Here is a 24,532-nt window from a genome sequence, read left to right as displayed (position 1 = left end):
CACATTCTAAGATGGCTACATTTTGGATTTAAGTAGTTTATAATTTTAATATGAATGCCAGGAAATGGCGCAGAAATTCAATGCAAAAGCTCCTGCTCTCATCTATGATTTCCCATCACAATACCTAACAGTATCATTAGATTGAACTTTGCAGCTAGATTCCAGAGGCCCCTATCTGTTAAGTAAAAGAGATAGATAAGAAAGTTCATGATCTTGTATTTGGAACTTCATACAATTAAATCACATATGAATACACCATAGCCAGTGCTAAATGGCTCCCATAATTCTATTACAAAATCCCTGTTGCTGATTCCAAAATTGCAATGCCTCAATTTAAATTAATTTATTAGGCAGATCTCTTGAAAAAATGATGCAAGAAATTTCATAAATGGACCTTTTTGAAGTGGGGGAGAATTCTTTGTTGCCCCTGTATCTCATTGCACTACTACTTTCATCAAAGATGGTCTCTTTGTGGTTTTGAAAATGTAACCAAATTAATATTTAAATTAAATCATTCAAATTAAATTAAAATGATTTAATGAAACCATTTGATTAAAAGGTTGAATCAAATAAGATCTAGTATTTGATAGCACAGCAGGGTGACTACAGTCAGCAATAGTTTATTATACATGTTTAAATAACTAAAAGATTATAATTAGATTGTTTATAACACAAAGAAAGTATAAATGCTTGAAGTGATGGATACTCCATTCACCCTGACGTGATTATTATGCATTGTATGCTTGTATCAAAAGATCTCATGTACACCCCATAAACAAACACATCACCATGTACCCACAAATATTAAAAATAATTTTTAAAAGACTGAATCAATTAAAGTTTTCAATTGAATACCTTTATAATATGTGTATTCAAACCAGGCTTTCCTGACAAGAAAGTTATTTGATGGTTAGAATTTGTCAGATTGGTTATAACTGTCCCCAAAAGCTCAAATTCTATTAAGGGGCCAGTGTTTATTTTCTAAGATCTAACTCATAAAATTAGAAAAATCTATGTAAAGTACACCATGTTAACAGGCAGGCAAATGCATCCCCAATGGTCAGAGTCATGCATGAAAATTACTACTGATTGGAGTTCATTTTACCACATCAGGATACCACATCTATCTATAGCAACTAATGAATGATGTTGCATTTCTTTCTATCCTTAGATTCCAGGTAAATTAGTGCTTACATTTTCTTGGATACACTTATGATGGATGAACCTTGGAAGAACATGTACAGTTCTGAGTGGAACCTCTTCCATGTGATCTAGACAACTATTTTTAAATGCTTATGGGTGGATACTGTATGCTTAGACAACATAGAAAAGTCAGAGGAAAAATATTAACACCAGAAATAACATTTGAGGAAAAAAATCCTGAATTAGGCCTTGGTAGCTTTGTGAATGTACAGGTCTGTTTCTCCCCTCTCCTAATAAAGACTGCCAAATGCTCTCCATTTCCTATTAATGGGTTCTCTAAGTTCTTTCACTGCTGCCTTATATTCCCTACTGCTTCACAGGCTGTCTTGAGTCCTTCTGACTAAGCAGTATTGGCTGACACGCACGCGCAGAGAGACTATTGAGTCATATCTTATTGTGAAATGTGAGTTGCTTCTGTGAGAAGACAGCTAAATAAATTGCTATAGAAACTTGTTCCTATGGATTAAGTCAGTATATATTATATGATCACCAATACTGTGAGTTGATTTCTAAACCAGGTTGGTCTTTATCCTTATTGCAAAGGCGAGTACCACACTGTAAAGGTTCTGCTAGTAATATCTATTTTAAGTAAATGTTGCAGTGACACATGGAGCCATTTCAGCTTATTACCAGCTACTGATGTCTGAGATGCTCTTTGGCATAATATATGAGAAAAATAAGGACAGCCAAGAAAAAATATATATGGCTAGCCAAAGAAGTGCCAATGGATTAAATGCTAATGCTTAAATTCTCCATCAATCTGAAGTGTGGCCAAGGTCAGTCTGATGCCACGAGTTACTTCCAGGGCATAAATGTCCTTCAGATAGGATGATGATTTGAGAAGGCTTGAGAAAATGTACAAAAGATGGATGTGGGTAAAAGTTAAATGCCTTCAGTCTTCCTCTACTTGAATCCAGTAATCCTACAAAATGTATTTTTCTAAAATAGAAATTGTATTATTTCTGTTAGAGCTTCAAAAAGTTTTAATAGGAAAAATATGGTGTTCTATGGTCCAAACAATAATCTCCAAATTTACTTTAATTTCAGTTGAAATTCAAAGCATATTATAATTTAACATCTACCCACCTTTTCCAGCTTCCTCTGACATTGACTCAAAGGGCTAGATTCCCTGATGATATCACACTTTTACATTTTCATTAATTCCTATGTCATTCACACTGTCTATAAAGTCAAGCCTTATCTCCTCTTTTCTGCCTCTCAAAAACCCAGTTACATTTTAAGACCCTACTCAAAAGTCATCTTTTTTGGGAAATATCTAGAACAGTGCCTCACACATGGTGGGCCCTAAATGAATATTAGTTAAATGAATAAATGAACAAATCGGTGAATCAGACTTCTGAACTGATATATTCCTCTTAGAAGTTTGTGTATAACTCTAGTTTAGCATTTATCAAACATTATCACAGTGGGATATGTGCATATAGAAACATACAAATAGCCAAATTATATGATTTGTATACAAATAGACAAACTATAATTATACTATTCCTTAGAAACACTGATGTGGACTTACTCACTTTTATTTTCTAGAACCTAGAAAATTCTGTAATTCAAAGTAAGAGTACCTAGTACTAACTTCTTGAATGAATACATCTACTGCTGAATTCACGTCTATACTACTGGTTATTCCTTTTTAGTTAATGAATTATTTATAGTATATTTTAAGATATTGAAAAAGGCTTATTTTTCTGCCCATTGTGGTAAGAACGCATATGCACTAAAATTTTTGAAACATCCCTAAAAATACTTTTTTTTGTAATTAAAGTAATTCTTTTTTTTTTTTTTTTTTTTTTTTCCCCAGAGAGGAGGGATTTCAAGTGACCCTTAGACTTATGGCTCATGCTAACTCTTTGTAACTCACAAGTGGTGATATAAGTCATGATAACAAATGCCAAAGTTTCATAATGCTGAAATTTATCTTCTTGTTATTTTATAATTTTGAGCAGCATTCAATTTTAGTGGGTTGTGGCAGAGATTGTTTCTCTACAGAATATTATCTTAAGAGAACATATTGAAAATAAAGTTAAAATTTTCCATCCCTTGAAATTCACCAGTGGCAACTTTGAACTTCAAGAAAATGTCATTTGAGTTTGATAATGTCTCAATGAAGCCTCTTTCTGATGACTAATTCTTAGTCATCTCTCACTTCTCTTACTTCACATGGCACTTATTGTACCTTTGTCACTTGATCTAAACTACTCTGCATTGTTTTTTATCCTTTTTTCTGGAAACATCAAGGTTAGGAATTATGTGTTATGGCTCTGTGTCACTAGTACCTGGGGCACCAAAGTGTACATGTATATATACGCGCGTGTGTGTGTGTGTGTGTGTGTGCACGCGCTATGGGCTGTTTAACCTTATGGAAATAACTTTATCAAAATATTTTATTCAGAAATCAGCTACTTAATTAACAGCAGATGTTTCCTAATGCTTTAGGAGTCAAGGATTTAGACATATAAGGTAGATTTGTATAGAATGAGAAAGCTTTTTATTCAGTGCTAAGATAATGTGTTGTCTTTACTGTGACCTGCAATAGCATATTATGGTTAAGTAGTATTTTTATGTGATGACTAACACCATAACATTTTTAACATTGCAGAGAAAACATGATGGGTTTTCACTTAACTAAATTTAAAGAATGTGAGCCCTATTTGAAATTTCTCTTTGTGTAGGCAATCTACTTCTGGCCTGAAACGTCAGTCGAATCCCATAAGTTATGCAGCCTTCTGCTAATATCCACATTTTAAAAATTATTACATTCAACTGAACACTTTAGACATTAAAGCATGAATGTTTAAAGCATGATAAAATACACACATCCTAGGGAAAATCAATAATTACATTATTTTCTGACTTTAAAACCCCAAACACTGTTTATTTGTCAGATTAATAACTTCCTGGTGCAACCAAGGCCAGGTATTCTCCAGAAGCCCTAAGTGCCTAGGGGTTCTCTCGATTATAAAGGACTGTTGTCTTGTTCAGTGGACAAACCCTGGATATGGACTCCACTCCTGGCTTTCAGAATACTTAGCTCTGTGTCATTAGAACAATCAATTTACCTCACTGAGCCTTGGTTTCCAGATCTGTAAAATGAAGGAACAGAGCACTTTGAATTTTAAGGTCTCTTCTAATTCCAAGACTCTGAGTATAAAGTAGTAATTGTCTTCCTAATTATCTGGGGAATATAGAGCTGTCCAAATCATTCTTATAGGCTCAATGAGATTATATTAACAGGGCAATGTTAATACTAATACTACTAATCTACAGCAAGATTTATATTTATACTTGTTTGAAACCACATGAAGGACGCAAATGTTCTTACCAAAATTTGTGATTTCCGAAGACCTCTCTTTTACCACATGCACACCAGAACATCTGGTATAGGTAGTTAAGTACAAAATTAATTTGACTCTTGTTTCCCAAACAGACATTGTCTGTTCCCTAATTGCTGATAGTTCAGTCCTCAAATCCCAGGAATTATTATGTTTCAAATATACTGTTCTTGGCTATAGCCAGGTACTCCATTTATGAGAACAGATTTAATTCCAGTCTGACTAGGGTTATTTCAGCCATCCACTGTCTGCCTTGGCAAACTTTTCTTTAGCTTGATTAAATACTTGTTGCCAACTTCCCAAGTGAGAACACTTATGGAACAATGTGCTCCTTTACAGACACTAACCCTATTTAACCCTGATTGCACAACAAGGAATTTATCCTTTAATTACCTTACGGCCAAGAAGTAAAATCTGAAGGCATTTTTGTGCCCATGGATATTTAGTTTATATACACTGTGGCTTAGGTTAGAAATTTAAGACACAGTGTTGAACAATCAGTGAACCTGAACTCTTAATAATTAGAAAACCCTATATTAAATGGTATTCACAAGAATTTACCTCAGGACAAATACAGGTAGATTGGAGTAAAGAAAGCCACAACTTGGCAGAAAGAATGTCTCTACAGGCATCAAAATTCAAGATATAGAGAGACAAAAATATTACCAAACATTTTTCAAGTGACAACATATTGGTCTTACCAGAACAGGATATTCTTTAAAAAATGTTGCTTGACTAAAGGCCCATAAGTTGCAAGAAGCTATGGCCAGGAAATAAGGTGATAATGAAAGTAAGCAAAAGGAAGTCAACTAACTTTGGCTTACGCATTAACAAGAATGTCTTCTTTCAAGATGAATTACTTCATCGCAACCTTTTTCCAGCTGCAGCTGCATAAACATGTTTGGAGCCAATTTCAATGAAACTAACCTTACCAGGATGAATTATTTTAGGGATATCTCACATTTATCCAAGGAGTATTTCCCATGACAGTGGGCACTCTTCTTAACAATTTAACATATGCTGTTATTAGATGAGAGTCACATTTTCTTGGAATATGCATCTGCATGACCTGATACAACTAACTAAAGACTTATCCTCAGTGAGGTGATTGGAGTATCCCATCCTCAGATTACAGTATTCTTAGCTGAGAGACAACAGCTCTCTGTCAGCACAACAAATATGAGAAAGATCCTTCCAGTCTGGAACACAGATCTTTGATTTGTGGTGAGTTGGTCTGTTTGATGTAGGGTCAGGATAGCCTCTTACACTTCAAAGAACTGTGGCTAAACTCAACAGTAAATTGAAGAACACATCCTTAGAATATTACCAGATTGTACTCTGCTGCTTAAAAGAGTTGCCATACATTAGCAAAAACAAGCGTGATAGGTGTTTATTATTGCCTGCCTCTTACACAAGCAACAAAGAACACATCTAGAAATGAGGTGCAGGCATTTTGGTTATATAATTTTGGGATTTGAAATATTAGTGAGTCTTCCTTAAGCTTTTGCTATTTTCATGTTATTTTCTGATTGAGGGAGGAAACAGTAAAGCATAGACTTTTAAAGTTGTCACAAACACTAACCAAATACTAAAATCACCGATCATGATCAAGTGATCTTGTATAGGCATCATTAACAAAACACTGTACATGCTTCTCTCTCTCTCTCTCTCTCTCTCTCTCTCTCTCTCTCTCTCTCTCTGATTCTCGCTATTCTCACCATTTTATTTTTCTTCATAGCACTCACTAACATCTAACTTACTCTATACTGACTCTCTTTTATTTCATTTATTGTCTCTCTTCTTCCATGAGTATAAGTTTTATGTCTGTTTATATTCACCACTCCAGCTGCAATGATTAGCAGAGTGTCTGATACAAAGTAGTAAGTGCTTAATATATATTGGTTGAATTAATGGATGGATGGATGGACGGATGGATGGATGGATGAATAAATAAATAAAAAATAAAGTCTAAGGTGTTGTCTACTGATTTTTCTGTGTTTATGCATTATTCAATAATAGAGCCAGATCTAGATACCAGATCTCCTGACTTTCAATCCTGTACTCCCTATCAATGAAAGAGAAAGATAACTATGAAAATTCATAATATCTCCCAATAAAGGAGTGTTGGAATAGGATAATACAGCTAATAAATGTAAGGAAAAGATTATTCTTTGAAGACTATTTGATTTGAAAACTATTTGAAGACTGTTAATTTATCTAGGAATATTACCTATGAAAAGTTAATCGTTCTATGTCCAAGAAATAAAAAGAAGACAGTGATGCATAGCTTCAAATAACTAGAAGTATAGAGATTAGATCAGTAACATATCAATGTCCTCCAAGGAGCCTCACTCTTAAATAATTTTTTAAAAGATGGTGCAAAATCTCACTCCGTCTTCTAGACTAGCTGAGATAAATATATTAATGTATGGGATCATGATGAAAATAACAAGACGATCTTTAGAAAAGTATTATATGTCTGTAGGCATGGGCAAAAATTTTGTGATGAATTCACCAAAAGCAACTGCAACAACAGCAAAAATTGAAAAACGGGATCTAATTAAACTAAAGAGCTTCTGCACAGCACACACGCACACACACACACAAATCCTATCATCAGAGTGAACAGACAACGTACAGAATGGGAGAAAATTTCTGTAATCTACCCATCTAACATAGGTATAATATCTAGAATTTAGAAGGAACTTAAATTAGCAAGTAAAAAACAAACAACCCCATCAAAAATGGGGCAAAGACTATGAACAGACACTTCTTAAGATATTTATGCAGACAACAAACATATGAATAAAAGTTCAACATCAATGATCATTAGAGGAATGCAAATCAAAACCACAATGAGATACCATCTCACGCCAGTCAGAATAGTGATTATTAAAAAGTTAAGAAGCAATAGATGCTGGTGAGGTTGTGGAGAAACAGGAACGCTTTTACACTGTTGGTGGGAATGTAATTAGTTCAATCACTGTGGAAGATAGTGTGACGATTCCTCAAGGATCTAGAACCAGAAATACCATTTGACCCAGCAGTTCCACTAGTGGGTATATACCCAAGGGAATATAAATCATTCTATTATAAAGATACATGCACACATATGCTTATTGCAGCACTATTCACAATACCAAAGACATGAGATCAATGCAAGTGTCCATCAATGATTGACTGGATAAAGAAAATGTGGTACATATATACCATGGAATACTATGCAGTCAAAAGAGGAATCAGATCATGTCCTTTGCAGGGACATGGATGAAGCTGGAAACCATCAACCTCAGCAAACTAACACAGGAACAGAAAACCAAACACTTCATGTTTTCACTCATAAGTGAGAGCTGAAAAATGAGAACACATGGACATGGCGAAGGGAACAACATACACTGGGGCCTGTTGGTGTGGGAGAGGGGAGGGAGAACATCAGGACAAATAGCTGATGCATGTGGTGCTTAATACCTGGGTGATGGGTTGATAGGTGCAGCAAACTACCATGACACACATTTACCTATGTAACAAACTTGCACATTCTGCACATGTATCCGGAACTTAAAGTAAAATAAAAAAATAAAAATGAAAGTAAAACAAACAAAAAAGAAAAGTATCATATGTCTGAACAATAATGGATAGACCCCGGGGCTTAGTAGTAGAAATTGTCTTTCTAAAAGAAAGATCACATGGTACAGTGAGTTTTGAATTTTAGAGTGCCTCATAATTACCTGAGGAGCATGTTAAAATACTGATCCAAATATCAAGAAATTCTGATGCACATGGTCACATTCTAAGAATTGTGACTACAATGAATGAAAATGACCTTCTAAAGATCACACATCAAGTTTAGGTACGGGAAATATGGACTAGTAAACTCAAATTTTCCAAATTCCTCAGCCATTTTATAATTATTTAATTAAAACATTAGATAATAGCTGTGTGTGTGTGTGTGTGTGTCTGTGTGTTTATCGTCTATGATTCTCTACAAGATTTCAATTTCCTTTAAGGTAAGGACTATGCTTTTTGTTTATCACTGTAAGCCCAGCACCTAGTGTAAATACTCAGTATCTGAATGAATGAATGAATGAATGTACTTCTTATCTCTAATTGGCAAATATTGAACAAAATTTGGCTCAAGCTATTCCATTTTCCTACTTATAGTTTTAAGTTGAATAGTTATAAACTTGGGAGTGGGAGGAAATTTTCCAGTTTTTTCTGAGAAGAGAGAAAGAAGTCACTTCTTTCTTCTACCCCATACCCTCTCTCTCCCTCATACCAATGCAAAGGATTATCTCTTCTTAAAGTAATAATACTTTCATTTCATGTGGATTAAAGAGGGGCTAAGAAAATTTGCATAGACTGCTCTGTCAATTTTGATGTGTTGGTGTGCATGTTTTATGCAAGTATGCATTCCTATACTCATTTATATGCTTGTATCTGAATATTCATAAGCACATTCAGATCAATGTACCAGAACATGATAAATGTGTTGGTCTACTTGATTTTTCTGCAAATCTTATGATCAATTCTATGATTGAATTATTATTATGTATTATGTAAGCCCATTTATGGATTTGGTTGACGTGCTCATGGTGCTATTAATTGGCATGGTCAGAAACATGGTCAGAAAGCCATATTTATTCAGAATTTAAAAGGATCTTGGCAATTTCTCTTCTTTGATACTGCTGGAAAAATATATGAAACAATTTGTCTGCTTTTTTTTTTTTGGAGACAGGGTCTCCTCCGGGCGCCCAGGCTAGAGTGCAGTGATGTGATCTCAGCTCATTGCAACCTCTCATTTACTTATTTAAAAAAAATCCAAATGTTCCATTGATGAACTAAATACTCTTGAGCATAAAGAATAGTTTTATTGTTTCCATAATAAAACTTGCGAATAAGAAGAAATGGGCAAAATACTCTTTTTTGTAATTAAATCTTCATGTAATTCATTAAATGCAGATGAAACAAGTGTCATAATCTATTCAATATATTGTTGGAAGTTAATCAGTGCTATTTTCTAAATGAGAGAAAGAAAAGGGGTATTCATTTTCTACCCTACACCTCTAATAGACATGTACATTGGTTTAAGTGCTTATTTTTAAACTTCTAAAATGAATTTTTACAAATAGAATGAAAGTCTATCTATTTATCTATCACACAGCCAATTACAATGAATTCCCATAAAGTAGAAAATTATTTTTGCTGTAACGAGGTGGGTCAACTTCAATATTACCTAACCTAAGTGGTTAATTGGCTGGGATTAGGAATCTTTTTGATTTTGTAAAACATTTCACTGTAATGGTATTTTTAAACTTTATTTCCTTCAAACATATGCATATAATAGGGAAGAAATTGCATTTAAAACTCATTATAAATACAATAAAATGAGCAGGAGTAAGGATTTGGAAGGACACAGAACTGGATATTCGCATTTAAACTATTGTGGAACTTCTTGAATACCATAAGGTTTTTGATTATCCTGAAAGAGAAGAGTGGGATGGGATCTTGTCCCTAGAGGTCTGCAAAAAGGGAACAGACATCTAACTCCATGTACTATATAGATATTTTTAGGTTCTAATATGACTGAATAACAAAAACAATGCAGTAATATCTCTCACAAACTATTCAATCACTTATAGTCTATCTCAGAATAAACAATTTATTTTATGCAAAATGTAACCAAAATATAAACACTTAGAAGTGCAAACCTAACTTAGCATTTTGTTCAAAAGACACTTTAAGTACCTGCAGATAAATATAAAAACTTGATAGGAAATAAAACAGAATTCTTAGAATGCTAAACATATTATTTTACAACAATAGTAGGCAATACTTACATGTTGCTTACTATGTGCCAGGCACTGTTACAGGTGCATTGTCCTCATACACGATTCCTTATATCCCATACCTAAGGTGCCTTAGTCCTCATATCGAGTGAGGCACATACTGTGATCACCCCCATTGTAAAGATGAGGAATCATGAGTTTATGAGAGTCCTTGGATAAGACACAAACTTCTTATCCTTCTTATCAATATTGACCTTAGTTGTGGGTATGCTAGCAATATTTCCTTTTGTGACCTCTATGGTCACAAAATTAGTTACAAATTAAAAAGTGGGAACTAATTAAACTAAAGAACTTCTTATTTTTTTTTTTTTAATTTTTAGAGGTTGTTAGCATTTTTTAAAACATCTTAACAATTAAGATCACTTCTAATTACTGTTAATTAGTTAATTATTTTCTTTCCTTCTGAGAAAGGCCTGGAACAGATTAGCCTCCTTGCAGGAATCAACTGAGAAAAAATTTATGACATTTTTTTCCTTTTTTTTTTTTTTTTTTTTTTTTTTTTGAGGCGGAGTCTCGCTCTGTCGCCCAAGCTGGAGTGCAGTGGTGCGATCTCGGCTCACTGCAAGCTCCGCCTCCCGGGCTTACGCCTCAGCCTCCCGAGTAGCTGGGACTACAGGCGCCCGCCCCTAGACCCGGCTTATTTTTTTTGTATTTTTTAGTAGAGACGGGGTTTCACTGTGTTAGCCAGGATGGTCTCCATCTCCTGACCTCTTGATCCGCCCGCCTCGGCCTCCCAAAGTGCTGGGATTACAGGCATGAGCCACCGCGCCTGGCCCACTTTCTTTCTTTTTTAAATTATTATACTTTAAGTTCTAGGGTACATGTGCACAACGTGCAGGTTTGTTACATATGTATACATGTTCAAAAGCTTAATTTCCAATGAGAAATTGAAGGTCTGGAAATATCTGCCTCAATATTTTATAGGGTATATGCCTGCAGTCAGTGAGAAGCACGAGGATATTCTGTTAATTGCACATGTAAGGTATGATAAAACATTAATCTTAAATCTCTTACATAGTAACAAAACAAGACCTACAGTAAAATATTTGGCATTCTGTGGCACAGCTAAAATCTCAAGTACTCTTCTTTTTAGATTATCACAAAAGGGTAATTAAACTGTTGCAAATTCTTTCCTATAGAATTATCCCTGCGCCAAAAGTGTGAAGCAAATAATTTCCTTCTTGAGATAATGTCACTAAGGAGGAGGTCTCAGCTTTCCTGAGAACTGTAATTTTTCTAATAGTTCTTTCAGTTTACGTTGAAAAGACTGACATTAACAAAGTCATTTCATGCCAAATATAAGTTAAAGTAGGAAGATGAAAACTTGAATATGAGATATATTGACAATATTTTCCAAAAATATCCCAATGGCCGTGGTGCTTCATGCCTGTATTCCTAGCACTTTGGGAGGCTGACACAGGTAGATTGCTTGACCCCATGAGTTTGAGACCAGCTGAGCAACATGGCAAAACCCCATCTCTACAAAAAATACAAAAATTAGCTGGGCATGTGGCATATACCTGTAGTCCCAGCTACCTGGGAGGCTGAGGTGGGAGGATCACTTGAGCCCTGGGAAACTGAGGCTGAAGTGAGCCGTGATTATGCCATAGCACTCCACCTTGGACAACAGAGCAAGACCCTGCCTGAAAAAAAAAGTTCCTGACTTTGCTTGTATCTATACATCTTTTCATCTGAATTGGGAAGATTTTATTCATTAAGGGTAAAAATGTTATTAGAATCCATACTCATGGGGCCAGGCGCGGTGGCTCACCCCTGCAATTCCATTACTTTGCGAGGCTGAGGTGGGTGGATCACCTGAGGTCAGGAGTTCGAGACCAGCCTGGCCAACTTGGTGAAACCCCATCTCTACTAAAAATACAAAAAATTTAGCTGGACAGGTGGTGGGCACCTCTATTCCCAGCTACTTGGGAGGCTGAGGCAGGAGAATTGCCTGAACCAGGGAAGCAGAGGTTGCAGTGAGCCGAGAAGGCACCATTGCACTCCAGCCTGGGCAACAAGAATGAAACTCCATATCAAAAAAAGAAAAAAATCCATACTGCTGAACTCATGAAGGGTAAAAATGTTATTAGAATCCAAAGTGTATATGGTTAGTCAAAATCTGTAGTTGTTCCGGAGATAGAAGAGAGGAAATGCGGGGGTAGGAACAGGAAATTACTTAGTTTTCTCTTAGTTTAATTAATGCTATTGGGTAAAAAGATACAGGACTTATCCCTGAACTTCAACAGGATTTTCTCATTCTTCAAACCCTCATCTAAACTCAAAATGTATTGAGAAATTAATTTCCCCATTACTCCAGGGAATATTTTGAGGATTTCTAATTTAGCCTTGATGTCTTTATTTCTACATGAAAAGAAAACCCTGGCTTTCAACCATTAGAACCATTTAGAACAAAACTGAAGGCTATTTTGCATTTTTCCTTTCCTAAGCTATTTAATTCAATCTCCTGTATTCAAGATGAGGTCTCTCAAGCATTTATAAACTTTCAGTTCATTTTTTCCATACCCAACAGATTTCTGACTTGTGAAATCATAAATATTTTCTGGAACCGAATTTTTCATGACCTGCTTTTCATACTCCTCTGTGTTCTATTGCTTTCTTAAAACCTTAAAATACAGTTCTGGTAGATATTTTTCTGCATGCAAATTGATGCAATGTGTTATTACATGCAAACTGATGCAATGTGTACTACAACGATTGGCTTCTATAACATTTTGGAAGGCTCTTTCAATTTTATTTGTGGATTTGTGTTGTATAGAGTCCTCTGGGAAACCAGGCCCAAGGACAGATGGTTCCCTCTTATTCAGGATATAATGTGGTCCAGAAAAAGATTCGTCTGGGTCTTTGAATTTGGAAAGTCTCTCTGTTGCCCAAAAGTGGGTGACTAGTACAAATGCATGCCAAAGACTATATTTCTTGGCACATGTAGAAAATTGTAATTGCTTTCACTTCAGTTGCCTGTGTTTTGTGCCACAGCCACTTAATAAAATGAAAACCAGGAGAAAGAATCAACCAGAATACTTTAGCAATGATGGCTTTTAGGGGAAAAAAGAAAAAAAAAAAAAAAACACACACACACACACCCCAAAACAAAACAAAAAAAAAAAAACACAAAAATCCCACCTTTTTTTAACTGATAAAACACAACTTAGAAACTGAGACCCCTAGGGAGAAGCAGACTGTTACACTGGACTACGTGATTTCAGGCCAATTGGGCTCAGAACTTTTAAACTATTACACTGAGTCATATGAAATTGCTAATATTCAACTCCCTAAACTGCAAAAATATCAATTTCATATACCTCAACCTAATTTAATTTCTTTCCACCCACAACAAATTCATGAGAGGCAGCAGAGTATAATATAATAGCTAAAGATTTCGTGTTAGATTGCTTGGAGGCAAACCCTACCTCTGCCACTTAATTTTTGTGATTTGGGGTAAACAGTTTCACTTCTTTGCGCCTCAGCTTCTTCACCTGCATAATACTTGATTGTATTACTAAAGGCATCAATTTCAGTATCCTTTTTGTTGTTGTTTTTACAATGCAGTTGTTTCAGTTTGGGATAATTACTAGCAATACTGCTACAAATAATTCTTTTATATGGATCTCGGTGCTCAGGTGTAACCCTTTCTGTAGGCTATATACCTAATAATGAAATTTCTGGATCATAGGGTTCACACTTTTCTACTGCTATGTAATGCTAAATTGCTTTTTAATATAGTTTGTATCAATTTACGTTTCCACCAGAAGTATATGAGAGTTCCTATGGCTCCATATGCCTGCCAGCATAAGTATTGTCACACTTTTAATTTTTGCCAGTCTGGTGACTATTAACTGGCATTTAATTGCAATTTTAATTTCCCCGATTACTAAGTTTGAGCATCTTTACAAATATGTATTGGCAATTTGCATTTCTTTTGTGAAGTTTCTCTTGAAATCTTTTGTCCTTTTCTCAAATTTCATGGTTTGCTCTTTTCTTATTAATTCATCAATTTTTTTTATATGCTCTGGTTACTAATCTTATTCTGGGTACTTGTATTTTGTATTACAAATATGTTTGCCACCTCTGTGGCTTATTTTTTGACCCTGCCAGGTGTCATACAGTTTTTGGATTTTCCCCACCTTTTATTGAAGTATAATTTCCATAAAAATTCACTGCAGGTTGTTTTCTGATGAACCAAAGTTCTGTATTTCAATGTAGTCAGATTTACTGCTTTTTTAAATTGCTGCTTTCTGAAATCCTTCATTTATTGCAAGATCATGTAAATATTCTCCTATATCATTTTCTGAAATCCTCATAATTTTGTACTTTATATTTAGGTTTATAATGCAACTCTAATTTATTTGGGGTATAGTATGAGGGAGTGGCCTGATTTTTTTCCATGTTGATACCCTGTGTTTCCAGAGCCACTTATGGAAAAGTCCATGCTCTCCATATCAATCTGCAAATCTAATCTGTTAAAGCTGTAAATATACTAATTGATTTTCTAATGTTAAACCAACTTTGCATTCCTAAGATAAACCTAATATAGTCATAATGTATTTTTCTCTTCATAAGTAGATTCCTTCAATATTCTAATTCTTTTTGAGACCAATTTTCTAATATTTTAAGGATTTTTTGCATCTATGTTGATAACTGAACTACTCTTGTATTTTTTTCTCACTAACATCAAGGTTATTCCACATTCATAACATTGGGAATGACATTTTGCTTTCATTTCTTTGTAATGCTTTATATAGGATTGGACATTCATTTTCAGCCTTATTTTTTATAATGTATGGATTTAAGCCTGTTAATTTTGTTTTAAATACTGCTTTAGATTCATCTGGCAAGTTTTGATATCTAGTATTTTGTTATAGTTCAGTTTTTAAAATTTTTCTGATTTTCAATATGATTTTTGATTCATGGATTACTTCAAAATGTTTAGTAATTTCCAAATACTTGCTAATTTTCTAGTTATCGTTTTATACATGATTTTTAGCTTATATGTTTATGGTCAGAGAACAGTGTTTGTATGAATTAAATTTCATTAATTTTATTAAAACTTTCTCAATGGCCTAGTAAGTAGTCAACTTTTGTCAATTTTCCCTGTATGCATGAAAATAATTTGTATTCTGCATTTGGGTGGAGAATATTATATAGTCATTTCAATTTTGTCAGTCATGTTTTTCAAATATTTTATAAACTTGGATTTTTTTCCAGCTTGTTCTGTCAATTAGTGAAATTATCTATTTGTTTTCATATTCCTGTCAGTTTTTACTTTATATATTTGGTAACCATGCTATTGCATAAATACATGTTTCAAATTGCTATATCTTCCTCGTGAATAGATCTTTGTATAACTATGAAGTTAACAGCTATGTCTCCAGTAATGTTCTTTTACTCTCTCAGCTATTTTATCTATTTCAGTAGCTATACTGTCTTTCTTTCAGTTATAATTATATGGTATATTTTGCTGTCTTTTTAATGTCAAAATTTCTTATACTATGCTTTAAATGTATTTGTAATAGATGGTGTAGATTTAGATTTCATTTTTATTTTGTCTTGTTTCATTTTGTCTTATTATTTTTTTTTTGATATTTTAACCCAGTCTGAAGATTTTTTCCTGAAATTTTAGACCATTTACATTTAATGTAAATACTGATATCATTGGGTTTATAGCTACTATTTCATTTAATGCAGTCTACTTATCCTGTTGATTTTTTGTTTCCTTTCCTTTCTTGCCCTTTTTATATTAATCATTTTTTAACATCTCCGTTTTTCTGTCTGCCTCTCTTTCAAAGTTGTACACATTTTTCCTTTTCTTTTACTGGTTATTTTATAAATTAAATTAATATGTGTGTATGTGTGTGTGTGCGTGCGTGGGTTTCATGAAGTCTGAAGCTAATCAGTATCTTTTCTCTTGGGCAATACAATGAACTTAGAATATTTAAATTCAACTTTGAATTATGTTATTCTTGCCTTGTATTTTATCTTCTTTAAAAATTTACTCACTTAAGACACTATTTTGACACCTTTTTTTTTTTTTTTTTTTTTTTTTTTAGACAAGGTCTCACTCTGTCACCCAGAATGGAATGTGGTGGTGCAATTACAGCTCACTACAGTCTTGATCTCATGGGCTCAAGCAATCCTCCCACCTCAGCTTCCCAAGTAGTTGGGACCACAGGCATGCATCACCATTCCCAGCTAATCTTTTAATTTTTTTGTGGAGACAGGGTCTTCCTATGTTGCCCAGGCTGGTCTCAAACTCTTGGGGTAAGGCATTCCTCCCACCTTGGCCTCCCAAAGTGTTGGGACTTCAGACGTGAGCCACCACGCCCGCCCAAAATATTATTGATTTTGTTTTATAAGTCAATATTTCATTAGAATTATTCACACATTCATCATTTCCTTGGCCCTTCATTCTTTTTTGCTCCTCAGACCTTCTATTTAGATTCACTTTCTTTTTTACTGAAATACTTCCTTTTCAGATTCCTAAAAGAGGAATTACTGGTTAGAAAGTTCCTCTGTTTTCATCTGAAAATGTATTTATTTTACACCCATGCTTGCATGAAACTTTTACTGTATACAGAATTTTAACTTGGCAGTTATTTTCATTTAACATATTGAATATATTATTTTGGCTTTGATTTTTTTTTTTTTGAGAAGTCAGCTATTAGTTTAATAGTTCCCTTTGTGTAATATGCATTTTTCTCAGACTGCTTTTGTGATTTAATTTTGTCTTTGGTTATCTGCTGTTCCACTGTGACATATCTAGGTGTAGATTTATTTTTATCTGTTTTGCTTAGGTAATCATTGGTCTTCTTAAATCTTTGATGTCTTTCATTATCTCCAGAAAATTCTAACTATATTATTTCCAAATACTGTCTCTAATCCAATCTCTTTCTCTGTTCCTATTCAATCCCAATCAGATATTTGGTTACTTCTCACTGTATGTTACTTTTTTTTTTTTTAAGACTGGGTTGACTGGGACGTGGTGGCTCACACCTGTAATCTCAGCATTTTCAGAGGCTGAGGTGGGAGGATCACTTCAGCTCAGGAGTTTAAGACCAGCCTGGACAACATAGTGAGATACCATCTCTACAAAAAATTTAAAAATTAACTGGGTGTGGTGGTGAACACTCATGGTCCCAGCTACTCAAGAGGCTGGGTGGGGCAGGAGGATTACTTGAGCCCAGGACATCAAGGCTGCAGTGGGTTATGATCACGCCACTGCATTCCAAAGTGGGAGAAAGAGTGCACATCCTCTCATATACTTTAAATCATCTCTAGATTACTTATATTACCTAATACAATGTAAATCTTATGTAAATGCTTGTTATACTGTATTGTTTTTATATGTATTATTTTTATCATTGTTTTGTCACTTTTGTTGTTTTTAAAATATTTTTTATCTATGGTTGGTTGAATTTCCAGATGGAAAAGGCTGACAGTATATACAGACATACATACATATGCACACACACAGGCATATACATATACTTCCAATATACTTGTTTGATAGTGTTACCTCCAAAAACCTAGTCTATCATCTTACATAGAGCAGAATTCACTCATAAACTTACAAAGTATCTTTTTGTGCCCAATGTCTCCAATCCTCCTACAAATAAGTTGACATGCAACAAAAGATAACAAGAGTCTAAGCTGAAGAGATTTTGTAATCCAAGTATAGGCTTGTTATTTGAGACAGCTGCTAATATCTGACTATGAAAATATCCCTGTGGCCTTCCAGAGTAGTGGCAATGTGAGCCTGAGTGTACTCAAGGCCCTAATGTCCATGTGAAAGAGTTAACCTACTTGAGTTGGAAGGATTTTCACTTAGAATAAAAAGCTGCATTAGAGATGCGGCTTTTGCCATTAAAAGTAATTGCAAAAACTGCAATGACTTTTGCACCAACCTATATGCAAATCATCAGTACTGTTAATAGGTACACCCTGAAAGACACAAGAAAAAACATATTCTGTGGTTCTAATGGTTATAGGTGAGGGGGAAAGAAGGCTTCTTTTAGTACCTGTTCTGCCACATACTATCTATAACTTCGAGATTTAGTTTTCCTGTCTAAAATTTGAGAAAATTGCCTGTTTTATTCACTTTACAAGGTTGTTCAGAGATATATTCAAAAAATATTATGAATATGTCAAATATTTAAGATATCAGCTGCAGCCTCCCCACAAAATGACATACTTCTAACTGCCTGCACTTCCACTATCCTGATATCTACTGTACTGAGCTAAATTCTGGACTAGACAATTAAAGACAATTAAAAAATGATACTGCACCAAGAGGCAATTTGATGTTTTGCCAAATATCTTCTAAAATGGAATCTTGGGGAGGCTAGTCAGTCTACAATTAAGGACATAAAATATGTATACATAACTTTTAATTCTGTTTAATCACTTGGCCCTGGACATATTTATTCTCCATTTCTTTTGTTTACGAAGAGTCCAAAAAGATAGTAAAGAGAATCAAGATGGGAACTGGACTTAAGCCAGGAACTTAATGTTTTCTATTGCTGGCTTGGAATAGCAAATTTTCCTGGCGCAATAGCACATCCCTCCATCTGTGTCCTGAAGGTGAGTCATTATTTCTTACAAATGAGGCTTTATCTAGATAGCTCTGTTTCTATAATATAATGGCAGAAGTAAACTTTTTTTTTACATGAAAAATGGGAAATGAACTGTGTATGATCATTTCCGTCTTCACTAAGATGTATATGTAGCATACAAACACACGAATCCAATACTGTACTGTGGGCTCGAAGGCACTTCCATTTGTAAACTGACTTATGAGATATTGCAGTTTTTGCCTTTTTTTTTTTTTGAAAATGCTGATTTTCTCCTTTTTTTCCTCATTACTTGATCTCATGCTACTATATTACCACTCAACTAGGACAGATTCTCAGAAGTTTCTACCATATGAACTTAAATATAATTTGCCGGATCACTTTTATTCAGGACTTAAAGTAATGTTCTAATAAAATCAATTCCTAAGAATAATTTTGTTAATAATTCAAATATCACATCTACTAAGATCCAGATACTTTATGAGCTTAACCTCTAGCCCTCAATACCATGCTATCTCCCTGTTAATGTGCGTGAGAAAATGTTTATTTAGACGTAAGAGGTCATTTAAAAGGTGAGATTGTAGGGATTTAAACCTATGTTCATGTGATACCAAAACTCAAATTCTACTTCACTGCAACACCTCGGAAAATACCATTGAGTTAATGGTATTTTATGTTTATTGACAGATGAAGTGACATGGCACCTCCAACACATTCTACTTTCATTATTTAAAAAATTTCTTCTGAAAAAGAAAGATACTAATTCATACAATGACAGCACTACCAACAAGTAGGAGCAGCACTTTATTTTCTGCCAAACATTTTCTGTTATGTAAATATAGGCATTATGCATTTCTACAGGAATTCATTCTGTCTCTTAAGGAATGTAACAAAACTACTATTTGCCTCAGGATTTTGGTTGGAACCGAACATTTCAGCTTTCCATTAGCTACCATTAGTCAGAGTCACTGAATTTGGACAGTACTAATTTAAAAACCTCTTTACCCCATGATCCCAGCACTTTGGGAGGTCGAGTCAGGCGGATCACCCGAGGTCAGGAGTTTGACACCAGCCTGGCCAAGATGGGGAAACCTTGTCTCTACTGAAAATACAAAAATTAGCTGGTCATGGTGGTGCACACCTGCAATTCCAGCTACTCGGGAGGCTGAAGCAGGGGAATCACTTGAACCCAGGAGGCGGAGGTTGCAGCGAGCCAAGATCATGCCAATGCACTCCAGCCTGGGTGACAGAGCAAAACTCTGTCTCAATAAATAAATACCAATAGAAAACTCTCCACAAGTTATTCAAAGCTGATGTTGAAAATTAGGTATTTTATCTAGTCACGCTAAGTTAGGAAATTCTACACTATATAAACTTTTTAAATTATTTAAATGTATTTCTAAAAGTGAAACATTTTCTTGGAGGGTAGGGCCCTGGTACACACCTCTGTATTCCTAATGCCAAGTGCAATGCCTAACACAGAGTGGGCATTCAATAAATACTTGGTAGCCTGAAATGTTGACACATTATCCCAGAAAGTGCCTTCAAAGGTCATTTTCCTCTAAGACCTTATGCATTGTTCAGAGTAAAGCATGTCTTAGAACATAAATATAAAACTAACTGAACTAGAAGCAGATGAAATATAAACGCAGAAAAGGGTAATCAGGAAAATCTTCAGAAAAAGTATGGAAACAGATCAACTTTTTAGTACCTAATCACAATACTTCTTAATTATAATTAACTACTACAGGGAGCCCTTGTAAGGGCATTAGTACATTTATTTGTCATTATATTCATTTTCATTTTACTTACGCTTTGGTACTATGTTTTAATTCAGCAGATGATAGTTGAGGTAATAATGTTTGTCAGCATATCAATGAGTTTTTATCATAATGTTTTTGACATCATTTTTTTGTTCCATAGTATTTGCTATGAAATTTTAAACTACATCTATTTTCCCCTTCAAGAAGTAAATATAGCTCATTGAACATGCTTGCAGTTCTGGAGGTTTCTGTGTCTTTCTTTGTAGTCAGAGTTGGCCCTACATGCCAGCAACCATGTCGAAGGGACCTGCAGTTGGTATTGATCTTGACACTGCATACTCTTGTGTGGGTGTTTTCCAGCATGGAAAAGTAGTGATAATTGCCAATGATCAGGAAAACTGAACCACTCCAAGTTATGTCGCCTTTACGAACACTGAATGATTGATCGGTGATGCCACAAAGAATCAAGCTGTAATGAACCCCACCAACATGGTTTTTGATGTCAAACATCTGATTGGATGCAGATTTGATGATGCTGTTGTCTAGTCTGATATGAAGCATTGGTCCTTCATGATGGTGAATGATGCTGGCAGGCCCAAGGTCCAAGTAGAATACAAGGGAGAGACCAAAAGCTTCTATCTAGAGGAGGTGCCCTCTATGGTTCTGACAAAGATGAAGGAAATTGCAGAAGCCTACCTTGGGAAGACTGTTACCAATGCTGTGGTCACAGTGTCAGCTTACTTTAATGACTCTCAGCATCAGGCTACCAAAGATGTTGGAACTATTGCTGGTCTCAATGTACTTAGAATTATCAATGAGCCAATTGCTGCTGATATTGCTTACAGCTTAGACAAAAAGGTTGGAGCTGAAAGAAACGTGCTTATCTCTGACCTGGGAGGTGGCACTTTTGATGTGTCAATCCTCACTATTGAGGATGGAATCTTTGAAGTCAAACTTACAACTGGAGACACTCACTTGGGTGGAGAAGACTTTGACAACTGAATTGTCAGCCATTTTATTGCTGAGTTCAAGCGCAAGCATAAGAAAGACATCAGTGAGAAGAAGAGAGCTATAAGACGCCTCTGTACTGCTTGTGAACATGCTAAGCATACTCTCTCTTCCAGCACCCAGGCCAGTATTGAGATCGATTCTCTCTATGAATGAATCGACTTCTGTACATCCATTGCCTGTGCCCGATTTGAAGAATTGAATGCTGACCTGTTCCATGGCACCCTGGGCCCTGTAGAAAAAGCCATTCGAGATGCCAAACTACACAAGTCACAGATTCATGACATTGTCCTTATTGATGGTTCTACTCATATCCCAAAGATTCAGAAGCTTCTGCAAGATGTCTTCAACAGAAAAGAACTGAATAAGAGCATCAACCTTGATGAAGCTGTTGCTTATGGTGCAGCTGTCCAGGCAGCCATCCTATCTGGAGACAAAACTAAAAAATGTTCAAGATCTGCTGCTCTTGGATGTCAACTCTCTTTCCTTTGGTATTGAAACTGCTGGTGGAGTCATGATTATCCTCGTCAAGCACAATACTACCATTCCTACCAAGCAGACACAGACCTTCTGACAGCCTATCTATTGTGACAACCAGCCTGGTGTGCTGATTCAGGTTTATGAAGGTGAGTGTGCTATGACCAAGGATGACAACCTGCTTGACAAGTTTGAACTCACAGATATACCTTCGGCACACCATGGTGTTCCTCTGATTGAAGTCACTTTTGACATTGATGCCAATGGCATCCTCAGTGTCTCTGCCATGGACAAGTGTATAGGAAAAGAGAACAAGATTACTATCACTAATGACAAGGGTCCTTTGAGCAAGGAAGACATTGAATGTATGATCCAGTAAGCTGAGAAGTACAAAGCTGAAGATAGGAGGTGTCATCCAAGAATTCACTTGAGTCCTAGTCATTCCGCATGAAAGCAACTGTCAAAGATGAGAAGCTTCAAGGTAAGATTAATGATGAGGACAAACAGAACATTCTGTACAAGTGTAATGAAGTTATCAACTGGTTGGATAAGAGTCAGGCTGCCAAGAAGGAAGAATTTGAACATCAGCAGAAAGAGTTGAAGAAAGTCTGCAATCCCATCATTACCACGCAGTACCAGAGTGCAGGAGGCATGCCAGGAGGAATGCCTGGGGTATTCCCTGGTGGTGGAGCTCCTCCCTCTGGTGGTGCTTCCTCAAGGCCCACCATTGAAGAGTTTGATTAATCTAACATAAATATAGATGTAGCATTGTTCCACACATTTAAAACATTGAAGGACCTAAATCTGTAGCAAATTCTGTGGCAGTTTTTAAAAGTTCACCTGCTGTAGTAGGTTGCTGGGAATTCTCAATACTTGAATATGCAACATGTGCACAGGAGAGGGAAATAACATTGCACTTTATAAGCACTGTATTGTAAGTGGAAAATGCAATGTCTTAAATAAAAATACTTAAAATTGGCACAAAATATATAATTTAACACAGTGTTAAGAATATATCTCTAAAAGTTACAGAGATATAAGCACTTGTATTTTTTATAAATTATTAGTAGCAAAATGCAATCCTGAAGGTATAACTACAGTAAAATTGGGTTTCTCTATTTCCCTTCAAAGTTGGCTTGGCATTATGACTGTATATAGTAAGTATGAAAACAATCATCTATGTGGTAATTTGGGAGCTGGGAAAATATCCCATCTACATTATCATAGTAATTTAAATTGTACCACTGTAAGCCCTATTCTTACCAATTGACTAGGGAGACATGTACCTCCTCTGAACTTCTTAACCACCTATTATTTACTCAATGCATTCCATCATTAGCACATAACCTCATGTTGTTCATGTTTTTAATATAAATTTCTGCCTCCCACCACACACACAAACACACATATGCATACACATAATTATATTACAAACTCCCTCATAAGCAGGGATTGGAACTATATATTATGACATCCCACTGTGTTTTGTTCAGTGCTGACAAACAGCAGATACTCAATAAGTGTCTTGATATTGATTGTGGTTTGACACATGGGTTATAATAGTTTAACAATGATTTTTGTTTTCCTTGATCATTGTTAGAACATCTCTATCCTAGTGGCTTCTGGGTTCATAACAACTGCTTAAAGTGTTAAAGATGATGGAGTTTGGACACAGGTTGGGATGGGATGGGAAGCCTCTGGGTAAAATAAAGGTTTTAATTTCATTTAGATGTCTGTTTCAGAAGGGATTTAGAAATCAAAGCTAAGTGCACAAAGTGAAAGGCATTTTGGAAATTATGTGGTTTATTTAATCAGTTTCTTTTTTTTTTTTTTTTTTTTTTTTTCCAGACGGAGTCTCGCTCTGTCGCCCAAACTGGAGTGCAGTGGCCGGATCTCAGCTCACTGCAAGCTCCACCTTTCGGGTTCACGCCATTCTCCTGCCTTAGCCTCCCGAGTAGCTGGGACTACAGGCACCTGCCACCTCGCCCGGCTAGTTTTTTTTTTTTTTGTATTTTTTAGTAGAGACGGGGTTTCACCGGGTTAGCCAGGATGGTCTCGATCTCCTGACCTTGTGATCCGCCCGTCTTGGCCTCCCAAAGTGCTGGGATTACAGGCTTGAGCCACCGCGCCCGGCCTATTTAATCAGTTTCTAAAGGAACTTGTTTAATTCTAGTTCCTGAATAGATTCTGTGGTTGCAGTTGTCTTATTTGCTGACTAAAATATGTAATACAAAAAACATGCAATTGCAATTTTTGGAATAAATGCATCATATTGTTGAGCATAAATGATCTCCAAA

The 24,532-nt window shown here is 35.4% G+C and overlaps 1 protein-coding gene and 1 pseudogene across 2 annotated transcripts in view; one reads left to right on the top strand and one right to left on the bottom strand.

The window, feature by feature from the left end:
* HTR2C (5-hydroxytryptamine receptor 2C) overlaps positions 1-24,532 on the bottom strand; it is a 332,250-nt gene that overhangs the window by 118,107 nt on the left and 189,611 nt on the right. The gene's annotated exons all lie outside the window — the stretch shown is intronic.
* Positions 21,045-22,979, top strand: LOC104675080 (annotated as a pseudogene).

Source organism: Rhinopithecus roxellana, chromosome 7 (assembly GCF_007565055.1).
Source record: "Rhinopithecus roxellana isolate Shanxi Qingling chromosome 7, ASM756505v1, whole genome shotgun sequence".
Lineage (NCBI taxonomy): Eukaryota > Metazoa > Chordata > Mammalia > Primates > Cercopithecidae > Rhinopithecus > Rhinopithecus roxellana.
This window is presented reverse-complemented; position numbering and strand designations above follow the sequence as displayed.